Source organism: Canis lupus, chromosome 4 (assembly GCF_011100685.1).
Source record: "Canis lupus familiaris isolate Mischka breed German Shepherd chromosome 4, alternate assembly UU_Cfam_GSD_1.0, whole genome shotgun sequence".
Classification (NCBI taxonomy): domain Eukaryota; kingdom Metazoa; phylum Chordata; class Mammalia; order Carnivora; family Canidae; genus Canis; species Canis lupus.
In genome coordinates, this window is record NC_049225.1 from 60,211,108 (window position 1) to 60,224,572 (window position 13,465).

At 41.3% G+C, this 13,465-nt stretch overlaps 1 non-coding gene across 1 annotated transcript; it reads right to left on the reverse strand.

Annotated features, from left to right (window-relative positions):
- Positions 1-1,666: 1,666 nt before the first annotated feature.
- LOC119871745 lies at positions 1,667-1,773 on the reverse strand. The gene has a single exon (XR_005358723.1). It is a non-coding gene; the product is annotated as a U6 spliceosomal RNA (small nuclear RNA).
- Between the last annotated feature and the right edge of the window lie 11,692 nt (positions 1,774-13,465).

Below are 13,465 nucleotides of genomic sequence, written 5' to 3' on the forward strand. Positions count from 1 at the left end.
GCAGAGACACAGGCAGAGGGAGAAGCAGGCCCCATGCAGAGAGCCTGACGCGGGACTCTATCCCGGGACCCCAGGATCACATCCTGGGCTGAAGGCAGCACTAAACCACTGAGCCACCCAGGCTGTCCAGTATTGGGACTTAAAGTCCCAAGATTTGAGTTCAAAGACTGGCTCTACTTTTGAGTGACTTTGGGCCAGTTTTCTAGCGTAGTTTTCCTACGTATGGCAAACAAGCACACGGAAAGATGCTCAGTATCACTAGTCATCAGGGTACCACAAGTGGCAATTACAATGCAATACCACTACACATTCCCTACCGTGACTACAATTTTATTTTTTTTTAAAGATTTTATTTATTTATTCATGAGAGACACAGAGAGAGAGAGAGGCAGAGACACAGGCAGAGGGAGAAGCAGACTCCATGCAGGGAGCCTGACGTGTGACTCGAGCCCTGGTCCCCAGGATCAGGCCCTGGGCTGAAGGCAGCGCTAAACTGCTGAGCCACCAGGGCTGGCCCCATGACTACAATTTTAAAAACTGACCAAGTGTTTGCCACAATGTGGAGCAACTGGAACCCCTGTACAATATTGACAGGAGTGCAAAATGATACAGATGCAAGACACTACTTTGGAAAATAGCTCGGCAGTTTTTTTTTAAAGTTAAACATAGGGCAACCCGGGTGGCTCAGTGGTTTAGCGCCGCCTTCAGCCCAGGGCCTGATTCTGGAGACCCTGGATTGAGTCCCACATCGGGCTCCTTGCATGGAGCCTGCTTCTCCCTCTGTCTCTGCCTCTCTCTCTGCCTCTCTCTCTCTGTGTGTGTGTGTGTGTCTCTCATGAATAAATAAATAAAATCTTAAAAAAAAAAGTTAAACACACACCTCCTGCGTGACCCAGAAATCACATTCTAAGTATTTATGCAAGAGAAACTTTTCAAAATATGTGCACATAAGGATTCACATGTGAATTATCATAGAACCTTTGTTAACAACAACCAAAGGCTGGAAACAACCCAAGTGGTGGGTTGAGTAAACCGATTGAATGAATAAACAAATGATGGTGACATCCATTCAATGGAATAGTATTCAGCGAAAGAAAGGAACAAACTACTGATGCATGCAACAACATAGATGAATCTCAAATACATTGTACTAAGTGAGATATGCCAGGCTCAACGATTCAACAGTGTGCACAGCTGTTGCTTGAACAATGCAAAAGTTAAGGACACCGATTCTTTGTGTAGTTGAAAATCGGCATATGACTTTGGACTTTCCCAAAACTTAACTACTAACAACTTTTTGTTGATCAGAAGCCTTACTGATAACGTGAAGAGTCAACTAACACATTTTTTATATGTTACGTGTATTGTATACCATATTCTTACACAAAGTAAGCTAGAGAAAAGAAAGTGTTAAGAAAATCATACAAAAAAAAAAGAAAATCATACGAAAGAGAAAATATGTTTACGGTGCTGTGCTGTATTTATTGAAAAAAAATCTGCAAAAAAAGTGAACCCTCACGCTTTAAATCCATGTTGTTCAAGGGTCAACTGTAATTCCACTTAAATGAAATTCTAGAAAAGGCAAAAATATAATGACAGGAAGCTGAAACCAGGGGTGGCAGTGGGAGCGGAATGGCTACAAAAGAAAACAAGCAAACTTTTTGGCATGATAGATATATTCTTCATGAATCTGCATGTCATCCTTGTGCAGGGGCCATGCTAATCTTCTCTGCATTATTCCAATTTTAGTATATGTGCTGCCGAAGCGAGCACACATGATAGAAATATTCTAAAAGGCATTGTGGTGGTGGTTACATAACTATATGTTTGTCAAACTCATTAAATTATATACTTAAGTTGGTGCATTTTATTTTACATCAATTAAATTCAATATAGCTGAGTTTTAAACTACTGTTTGGGTGGTTGCTTGTTAATATGGATTGCTTTTTGAAGCAGCGAGTACTCTATCCCTGGAGAATTCCAAAGATAGGCCAAATGGATATCTGTCAGGCATGCTGTAGAGGGGATTCCTGAGTTGGGTGCAAGCCCGGAAGAGATGGCCTTGGAGTACTTAGGGTTATAGAATTTAGGTTTATGGTCAGGATCGCCTGATGCACAGTAGAAAGAACAATAATCCAGGAGTTAAGAGCCATTCATTCCTTCATTCATTCACTCATCATTTACTGAACACCTGCCATGTGCCTGACACTTTAGTCTCCCGACTAAAGATCCTTCTGTGCTGTCTCATTGAACCAGATTAACGTGCAAATCCCCCAGCATGGTTCATAGGGCCCCCAGTGACATAGCTGTAGGTGGAAGGAAGATCAGCGAGGGAGGAGTTGTGGCATCCCTGTGCACTGGGGTGAGGAGCAGGGACAGCAAAGGATGGCATGTTCAGGAAACAAAGCCAGCTACTTCTGGCCCTGGCCCTACTGCTGGCTTGTGTGATGCAAGTCTCAATTTCCAGGTCATGCAATGAGACAGGTGATCTGGAAGGGTCCCTTCAATCCCAGGGTTATAAGTCTAGGCATGTAGCCCTGCTGCCCCTCTGTCTCTGTCTCTCTGTGTGTCCCTCTCACTCAACAGACACCTTTATAGAAAATTGTTATCTGCAGATATGAGTCACAGATTATTACTGGCTCAATCTGCAGGAGGCTTCACAGCCCATCCTGCTGACATGATTCTCTGCCCAGAAGAGCTTGAGGGTCATGTTACTGACCTGAAGTGCAGAAGAAAACCTGGTGAGCATACTTTGAAATGGGAGAAAGAATGTACTTATAGCCACTGACACTCTCCAGACAATGATCTTTCCCTGGAATCCAGTAAAAGGGAGTGAGTGGGAGAGAGAATAGTCCAGTCTATCAGATCTTTCAGATGCTGTGTGTCCAAAGCACTCAAGGCACTACTGGGGTGATGTTTCCTTCCAGTCAAATGGAAAGGTCACAGAACTGGCCATGAATCAATGGGCCACTCAGTCTTGGCTTGACCTTGACAATGTTACTTCACTTCTAGCGTTTCTTTACCAACCAAACACAGTAAGAACAGCTCATATTATCAAACATTTCACATTTTCAACATTACAACTAATACATGTTTATTAGAGAAAATATGAAACATGAATAATTAGGGATGCCTAGGTGGCTCAGTGGTTGAGCATCTGCCTTTGGCTCAGTGCGTGATCCTGGGATCCGGATCAAGTCCCACATCGGCCTCCTCCTGGGGAGCCTGCTTCTCCCTCTGCCTATGTCTCTGCCTCTCTCTCTCTCTGTCTCTCATGAATGAATGAATGAATGAATAAATAAATAAATATTTTTAAAAGCATGAATAATTAAACATATATATGTATAAATAAATATTCTTTAATCTCACATTTTGACAAAACAGATGTTTCTCTATTTTGACCAAAATGGGATTGCAATTGCACATTTCCTTCTGCACCCAATAATTTTCTTTAACAACATATTGCAAACATTTTTCTATGTCGTTAAATTTTCTTCTGGGGCACCTTGGTGGCTCAGTGGTTGAGCATCTTCCTTCTACTTAGCGCATGATCCCAAGTCTGAGGATTGAGTTCTGCATTGAGCTCCCCGCAGGGAGCCTGCTTCTTCCTCTGCCTATGTCTCTGCCTCTCTCTGTGTGTCTCTCATGAATAAATAAATAAAATCTTTAAAAAATTTTTTTTTGTTTCTCCTATCTTATGACATTCAGATGTGGCTGGATACTCATGGGTATAGATCAAAGCTAGTTTCTATATTCCATTTCACCCTTCAAAAACACACTTGATCCCAAAAGCACTGCCAGGCCCTGTATATTTTACTGAAGACTTTGTGGGCCATGGAGAGGAGAATTACATTGTTCACCACGATCAAAAGTCCCGTGTGATAGCTCTTTTCTCCTCTAGTCTGGCTTCCCAGCTGTGCCTACACACAGCTGATTCCGTCATTCTGCAGAATGGTGGGTGACTGGATGGTATTGGAAGGAGGAACAAATGTGGCTTTGACCAGTCCCCTCATATCAGGGCTGAGCCTCATCTCATCCTAAGTCTTCTGTCTACTGTATATCAAACCGACCTCCTTCAGTTGTGTCAGAGGTGGGTGGTAGACTGACAAAGCATGGAGATATTTCCTGTGGTGTGATGTGTGGGAGGATCAATGGGGAAGCGTCTCCTAACCCTGATGACCCCTACCCCAATGAACCTGGCCCAGCTCTCATGGGACTGCATTCCTTCCTCACTCACCCCAGCCTTGTGGGTGCTGGAGGGAGACAGTCTGACCAACTGGCATGAACTTTGGCCTAGTGTTATCACTTTTCCTGAGAAACTCAAAAGTGGCCAAGCAAATCAAAGGTCTTTTATGACCAGGAGGACAAAAGTCCAGTCCAGCCATCAGCCATTGATTATTCCTCACCACACCTTGGGCAAGATCCTTGCCCCAGTTTTTCAAAGAGTACAACTGAGGGTTATCTTCCCAGGTCCCTGTATGATGCCAAGATGTCTTATCAGACTTGCAGGCAGGTTTGTTCAGAGAGAGAAGGCTTCTAAACTCACGCCCACTAAAGCTGTGTGTGCTGGGGTAGAGGATGGGGGCTCTATGGCCTCTCCTGCAGAGGAGAGATGCACACCTAAAACCAGGATTCTCCATAACAACAACAAAATGGTAATTAAGTGAGGTAGATGATGTGTTAACTAACCATATTGCGGGAAATATTTTGCAATATATAAGTGTATCAAAGCATCGCATTGTAAACTTTACACTTATGGGTCGATTGTATCTCAAGAAAGCTGGAAATAAACAAACAAATAAATAATTGAAGAGTAAATCAAACCAGGATTCTTTCTCTTCCAGCAGGAGTGTCAATAACAATCTGTATAGGAACTTTAAGAATGTCTTCACCCTTTGATCTAACAATTCCGTTTCTAGGAATCTTTCCTAAGGAATTAATCCTCAATGTGGACATGGCTCCAGACACAGAGGTGTTCATCATAGCATTATTCATGATCGTTGAAAAGTGAAATCAACCATCTACACTAGCAATAGATGAATTGCTAACATTTATTGCATTTCCCTGTTAGCAGAGATTTTTAACCTGCATTGTCTCATTGAATCCTTGCAGGAGCCCTGCAAGGTAAATATTGGTATCATCCCCATTTTGCAGGTAAAGAAATTGGGGCACAGACAGATTAATAATATGTCCAAAATTATATTTCCAATAGCACTGTAGAGCCAGGATTTATAGCAACATGAAAAAAAATGCTTCCGTTGAAATGGTTTGTGTTAAAAAGAATCAAAGTTATATATGGAATGATCACAACTATATAAAGCAATAATAATAATAATAATTGTGACTCAGAGGTTTATTTTTAAAGGCTTCAAAGAAGTACTCCAAAATACTACAGTGGTTCTCTTTAGGTACTGGGTGTGTGGCTATTTTGTGACTTTTGGTGGGGAAGGTTCTACCTTTTTCTATTTTACACAATTACATATTTTTATAATTCAGAGGAAAAATGAACCTTCTGTTTGTTCTTAAATAGGTATTTAGAATTGAGAATGCCTGAAGGTGGTTCTCAAATGGAAGGATTTTAGGCAATAGAGGAGTTATCCAGGGTAAAAAAGACCTTGCAAGAGCTGCCACCAGAGAAGCCTGGAAGTTTCTGACTGGCCCACTTTGGTCTGACCTAGCATTACCTCAGAAGTGTGCAGGGAACAGTAGGTCAGAGAAGCCAAGCAGGGGTAAGGCTCAGAAAACAAGTCCCAGGAGAAAGCTTTGAAACCTTTGGTCCAGACCATGGGGCAGCCCAGGAAGATTTTTCAATGACATATCTGGGGACAAGGAGGCTGGGGGCTATTTGCTTTCCTCTGTCTTTTGCAAGGTGGGAATGGGCAGGCAGACATCAAGTTTTCCCCATCATGGCCATAGCACTGGGGGTGGGGGGGCAGAGAGGATGGTCCCAGGGCCCGCCCACTTCTCCGTCTCCATCAGTTCTCCCCCCAACATATGCACACCCACTGACCCACTGTTAAAAAATGGACAATTTTTGCTCAACCTATCATAAGGAAGAATAAAAAATTCTTTTGAAAACTCTAACATACTATCAAAGTGAAAACACTGTGCTTGGTGGACAAAACACTTTCAAAACAGCCCCCATGCCCCGCCCCCCCCCCCCCCCCACCCAGAGAATAATCCAGAAGCACCCTGCCCTCTGCCATGCCCTGGTTCCACCAGGAAGTCCGGAGAGCTAAGGAAGATGAAGATGAGGGACAGAGTGAACGGCTTGGCAGCCAGGACAGGCCATCTGAGGGCAGCAGGAGAGGCAGGGCCCAGAGTTTGGGCCAAGGAAACTGCAGAGAGCAGGGCCAAAGGGAAGGGTCTGGGGCTGCCAGGAGGTCAAGGTCAGGCCAGCTCTGCTTTACTGGCTGCCTAAAGCCCATGGCTTTATGTTCAAGAACTTGGTTAATTACAGATCTGTTCCAAAATAAAATAATAGATGTCATTATAGAAAATCTGGACAAAAAGAAAAAGAGAAGTAAAAAAAAAAAAAAAAGAAAAGAAAGAAAATGACTATTTTTCTGATACATCTATTTTAAAATACATTTTATTTTTAAATATACTTTCCCTTTGTAAGTAAGCTAGGAGTGTTCTGCTTAAACCTTCCTGTGTTGTTTGAATGTTTAGGAATACCTGCCTTACTTATGTTAAGTAAATTTAATTGTTACTTTGATAAATACAAAATAAGGCAGAAACAACCTTTTCTTACCTGAATATCTTTTTATGTCAGAAACTTTATTTTATTTTTTATTTTATTTATTTTTTTTAAAGATGTATTTATTTTAGAGAGAGGGAAAGACCAAATGGGGGCAGGGGCAGAGGGAGAAGGAGAGAGCCTTTTTTTTACTGTTTTCTTTTTTGTTTAATTTTATTTAAATTCAATTAATTAATGTACAGTGTATTATTGGTTTCAGAGTAGAGGTCAGTAATTCATCAGTCTTATATAATACCCAGTGCTCATTACATCACATGTCCTCCTTAATGCCCGTCAGCCAGTTACCCCACCCTCCCCACCCTCCCCTCTAGCAACCCTCAGTTTGTTTCCTATGATTAAGAGTCTTATGGTTTGTCTCCCTCTCTGATTTCATCTTGTTTTATTTTTTCCTATCTTCCCCTATGCTCCTCTGTTTTGTTTCTTAAATTCCACATATGAATGAGATCATATGGTGATTATCTTTCTCTGATTGACTTATTTCCCTTAGTATAATACCCTCTAGTTCCATCCACATCATGGCAAATGGCAAGATTTCAGGGTTTTTTTTGATGGCTGAGTAGTATTCCATTGTAGATATACACCACATCTTCTTTATCCATTCATCTGTCGATGGACATCTGGGCTAAGGAGAGTCTTTTTTTTTTTTTTTTTTTTTTTTTTTTAGGAGAGAGAAACTTAAGCAGACTCCACACTGAGCCCAGAGCCAGACGTGGGACTTGATCTCCTGGCCCTGAGATCACTACCTGCACTGAAACCAAGAGTCCAGGGCTTAACCAACTGTGCTATCCAGGTGCCCCAGAAACTGTTTTTATGATGCAAAGCAAGTATTCAAGAAATAATAAGTATATATCTTTTAAAGTACATGCCACCAAATTCAAAAGGTACAGCAATGGAAAGGTACACATAGTGAAAAAGTCAGCCCCCATCCCCTTCCCCTCTTTTTTATAGTATTTTATTTATTTCTAGAGAGAGCTCTCACAAGCTGGGGGGGGAGGGAGAGCGAGGGGCAGAGGGAGAGAACTCAAGTAGAGTCCCTGCTGAGCACAGAGCCCAATGTAGGGCTTGATCTCACCCGCAGGGCTGGATTTCACCACGCTTGAGATCATGACCTGAGCCGAAATCAAGAGTCAGATGCTTCAGTGACTGAGCCACCTATATGCCCCACCCAGTCCCCCTCTCTGAGAAAAACTGGTTTTTACTGTTTTGTTTTGTTTTGTTTTGTTTTAATTCATCTTGGCAGGGAGTATCTTTGCATTTGCAAATATATGTGTTTACATTCTTTAGTGATTGTGTGTGTGTGTGTGTGTGTTTACAGTAATTGGAGTACTATGTTCTAAACCTTGCTTCTTACACAATATATCTTGGGGATTCTTTCTTTCTTTCTTTCTTTCTTTCTTTCTTTCTTTCTTTCTTTCTTTCTTTCTTTCTTTCTTCTTTCTTTCTTTCTTTCTTCTTTCTTTCTTTCTTTTTAAAGATTTTGTTTATTTATTCGTGAGAGACACAGAGAGAGAGGCAGAGACACAGGCAGAGGGAGAAGCAGGCTCTCCATCAGGAGGCTGATGCGGGCCAGGGTCCCAGGATCACGACCTGAACCAAAGGCAGATAGATGCTCAACCAGTGAGCCACCCAATTGCTCCTCTGGGGGAATCTTTCTATAGCACACGTAAAGAGTTCTACTAGCTGTTACCTCACCCCTATTGACCTGAAGTGTCCTTCTGGGTGTCTAACCAGAAAGCCTGACAACTCCCAACACCTTTAGCAAGGCCTGCAGCCCCAGGTAGATGGGAGAGACAAGGAGGGAGGTGGTTCAAGGGCTCCTGCCTTCTTTCTCTCCTCCCCCTTCTTTCTTCCTTCCTTCTTTGTTCTCTCCCTCCTTCCTTCTCTCCCTCTCCTCTGTCCTTCTCTTCCACTCCTCCTTTTTTCCTTCCTTGTCTTCTTGCTTTCTAAAATGAAACAATTCATTGTGGCTTTTATTCACTCTGATTACTAACACAAAACATGCTTAATTGTAAAATGATCAGTAAGTTTAAAAAGAGAGAGAGAGAGAGAGAGAAAAGTCACTCTTAACTATTACCCGGAAATCATCATTGCGAACATTTTAGTGTCTGTTCTTCCAGTTATTTTTCAGGAAGGCACACCTTTTTTTGTTTTTTTTCTTTTTTCCTTTTTTTTTTTTTTTTTTTTTTTTACCATTTTAACCATTTTCAAGTGTACAATTCAGTGGCACCTAGTACATTCACAGCATTGTATAGCCATGAGCACTACCTATTTCCAGAACATTTTCATTGCCCCAAAAGGAAACTCTGTACCCATCAAGGAGTCACCCCTTATTCCCCTCTCCTGGCCTCTAATAACTGTTAATCTGCTTTCTATCTTTATGGATTTGCTTATTCTAGGTATTTCATATAAATGAAATTATATAATAGGTGGTCTTTTTTAAAGATTTTATATATTTATTCATGAGAGACACAGAAAAAGAGAGAGGCCGGGACACAGGCAGAGGGAGAAGCAGGCTCCCTGCAGGGAGCCCGATGTGGGACTCAATCCCAGGACCACGGGATCACACCCTGAGCCAAAGGCAGACGCTCAACTGCTAAGCCACCCAGGCATCCCAATAGGTAGTCTTTTGTGTCTGGCTTCTTTCATTTAGCATAATATTTCCAAGGTTCATCCATGTTGCAGCTTCTATCAGTACCTTCATTCCCTTTTATGGCCAAATAATATTCCATTGAATGGATATACCATACTTTGTTTATCCAGTGATCAGTTGAGGGACATTTAGGTTATATCTTCCTTTGGCTATTGTGAATAGTGCTGCTATGAACACACATGTGTACATTTTTGTTTGAACATCTATTTTCGATTTTTTGTAGGTTTACACTTAAAAGTAGAATTGCTGGGTCGAATGGTCATTCTATGTTTAATTTATTGAGAAAATACAGAACTACTTTCTACAGTGGCTGCATTGTTTTACATTCCTACCAGCAATGTATAAAAAATCCAATTTCCCCACATCTTTCTTAAGATTTGTTATTTTCCACTTGTTTGTTTCCTTGTTTGTTTTCTAGCCATCCTAGTGTATATGAAGTGGCATCTCATTTTGGTTTTGATTTACATTTTCTTAATGACTAATGACACTGAGCATTTTCCATGTGTTTGTTGGCCATTTGCATATATTCTTTGGAGAAATATCTATTCAAGTCCTTTGCCAATTTAAAAAATTGTGTTGTTTGCTTTTCTGTTGTTCACTTGTACAACTTCTTTATATAGTCTGGATACAAGACCTTCATCACATATATGATTTGCATATGTTTTCTGCCATTCTGTGGGTTTCTTTTCACTTTCTTGGTTGTCTCCTTTGATGCATAAAAGATTTTTATTTTGATGAAGTCCAATTTATCTGTGTTGTTTTTCTTTTGTCACTTGTGCTCGAGGTCATAGACTTACACCTATGTTTCCTTTTTTTTTTTTTTAATGTGTTTTCTTCTTATAGTTTTACCTCTTATATTCAGGACTTATATGTTTTGAGTTTATTTTTCATGTGGTGTGAGGTAAGGGTCTAACTTCATTCTTTACATGGAAGATATCCAGTTGGCCCAGCACCACTTATTAAAGAGATTATTCTTTTCCTATTGAATGGCTTTAGCATCTTTATTGAAAACCCATTGTCAAAGATACGTAGGTTTATTTCTGGGCTCTCTACTCTATTCCACTGATCTATATGTAAGACCATCCTTATGCAATACCACACTATTTTGATTACTGTGGTTGTATGGCAAGCCTTGAAATCAGAAAGTGTGAGAATTCACACTTAGTTTTCTTTTTCAAGATTGTTTTGGCAATTTGGGATTTCTTGCAATTCCACATAAATTTCAGAATTGGTTTTCCTATTTCTGAAAAGTGGAATTTGTGGGGTTTTGAGATTTTTGTGGGGATTGCATTAAATATGCAATTGCTTCGGGAATTATTGTCATCTTAACATTTTTTTTTAGATTTTATTTTATTATGTATTTATCTTAGAGAGATTGAGCATTTGCACGTGATCTGTGGGAAGGACAGAGGGAGAGGGAGAGGGAGAGGGAATCTCAGGCAGACTCCAAGTTGAGTATGGAGCTGACCCTGAGATCAGGGACTCAATCTCAATGACCCTAAGATCATGACCTCAGCCAAAATCAAGAGTTGTACAGGTTTGTTTGTTTGTTTTTAGGAGTTGTACAGTTAACTGACTGAGCCACCCAGGCGTCCCTTACCTTAACAGTATTAAGTCTCAAGCCCATGAACGTGTGTGTCTGCAATTTTAGATCTTCTTTAATTTCTTTCAGTAATGTTTTGTAGTTTTAGTATATTGCATCTCCGCGGTTAAATTTATTCCTAAGTATTTTATTCTTTTTCAGTGCTATTGTACCCATTTGTTTCTAACTTTTTATTATGGTAAAATAATGTAAAATTTACCATGTTAACCATTTTTAAGTGTACAGCTCAGTGGCCTTAAATACATTCATAATGTGCTACCACCACTGCAATTTATCTCCAGAACTCTTTTCATCTTGTTAAATTGGAGCTCTAGGTCCATTAAACAGTAACTCCTCATTCTCCCCTCCCCACAGCCCCTGGCAACCACCATTCTATTTTCTATCTTTATGATTTGACTATTCTAAGTGACTCGCATAAGTGGAATCACACAGTACTTGTCTTTTTGTAACTGACTTATTTCTTTTAGTGTAATGTCCTCAAGGTTCATCCATGTTGTAACACATGTCACAATTTCCTTCCTTTTTAAGGCCAGATAATGTTCTATTCTGTATACACACCACATTTGCTTATCCACTCACCTGTCAACAGATACATGTTGTTTCCATGTTTCATCTATTAAAAATAATGCTGCTATAAACTGGAGGATACAAATATCTCTTTGAGAACTTGGTCGTATTTCTTTTGGGTATACACCTAGAAGTGAGATTGTTGGATCACATGGCAATTCTATTTTTTATATTTTAAGGATATGCCACACTGTCTTCCACAGGGGCTGTACCATTTCCTATTCTCTCCAACAGTGCACAAGGGTCTGATTTCTTTGCACCCAACTTTTTAAACTTCACATATGGCCATATTTCCATGTCTGTGGCATAGAGGGCCACCGACTCATTTTACCACATTTTACAGCTATACTACAATTTGTTCCAATAATCCCTTAATATTGACTATCATAGTTTTTCCAAATTTTTAACTATCATAAATAAGGAGGTTGTGAGCTTCATTATAATGTACATCTTTGTGCACTTACTCAATTATTTCCTTTGGATAAGTTCCCAGAAGTGGACTTATTAAGTGGAAGGAGAGCCATACCTCTAAATGTGTGATTACTGTTGCCAAATCGTCCTCCAAAAAGTATCAGACCAACACCTACTGTGCATAGCAGTGGAAGAGGTGCCTCTACCTCAAGCGTGCGCCCTGGTGTCACTTCCAGGGGAGAGTACGGGGGTCCTGGCATGCTCCTTCATTGGAAGAACCCTGAAAGAAGATAGAACAGTCCCATTCATTCAACAGAGGGGTCCTCCTCTTAGATCTGGAAGGGCTCTTATCTGGAAGGACAATCTTTCTCAGAATTGTCATAAAGATACTTTGCGTTTTATTGTTGTTGTTTTGTCTGTTATTTGTCTGTTTATTCCTCTAGACCATGAGCAACCTGCAGCCAGGCACTGTGTTCATGGGAAGGGCAATGCCTTGAGTAGCACCCGGCACAGGGAAGCTCTCAGAAAATACTAGTTCTCAGTAGGATGGGGGACAAGACGATTTAACCGCAAACTGAAGCTCCATGGGAGTAGGAACGACCCCGGTCCTTGCTTCTGTGTCTCCACTGCCAGCACCGTCTCTGGCACATAGGGACTGCTCAGTAACTGTTTGTTGAATGAATAAACAAAAATGCCTCTAGGGTGCTGGTGGTCGTAGCAGATCTGAAGACTCTTAGTTCACTGCTCTTCTATCTACTGTACCTACTGTACTCTCTTACTCAAATTACTCTAATGTTTGCACTGAATTTCTGTGTGGTCCCTTGGTTTCTGTGCTTCAGCAAAACAGCCACATGGCTGCTGCCAGACAGACAAGCGTGGGGCATCACCCATCAGAGCTCTGAGGTTCCATCTGACGCTCTCCAACGATTTTCCAGTGGTAAGGATCAGGAAGGGACTTTCCCTGTGCTCACCCAGCTCTGGCCCATCTGTACCCCCTTCACTTGGATGCTGTTCTGTAGGCTGGAGTCAGCATGAGAGCTATTTTTGACTAAGTGGCTACCTAATCTTACATAACCCTCAGCGATTCAGGCCAAGGTCATTCGGCTTAGTGCATGAAAGACACTTCAGAGACAGTGATCCCCCTTTCCCAGAGCCCCTCCAGAGACCCAAAGCTGGGAGAGTAGTGCCATGGTGGTGACTCTAGGCCTCTACCACAAAGCCCAGCCAGGACCTTCTGAACACAGCTCAGCTTCTGTAACATTTTCTGGGAGAATTCCCCAAATGTTGTGTTCCAACATCCCTGGCACTTGGATGTAATTACAAATCCAGGAAGCAGGGTGTGGGGAAACCCTCACCACATCACCCCCAACATGTGGAGGTGCATTGTTCCTCTCCTAATGTGGAGATGCACAAGCTAAAGATACTCAAGAGGGCCCAGGGTGTGTGAGATCTTTGTCCTTCCTGGGAGATAAGT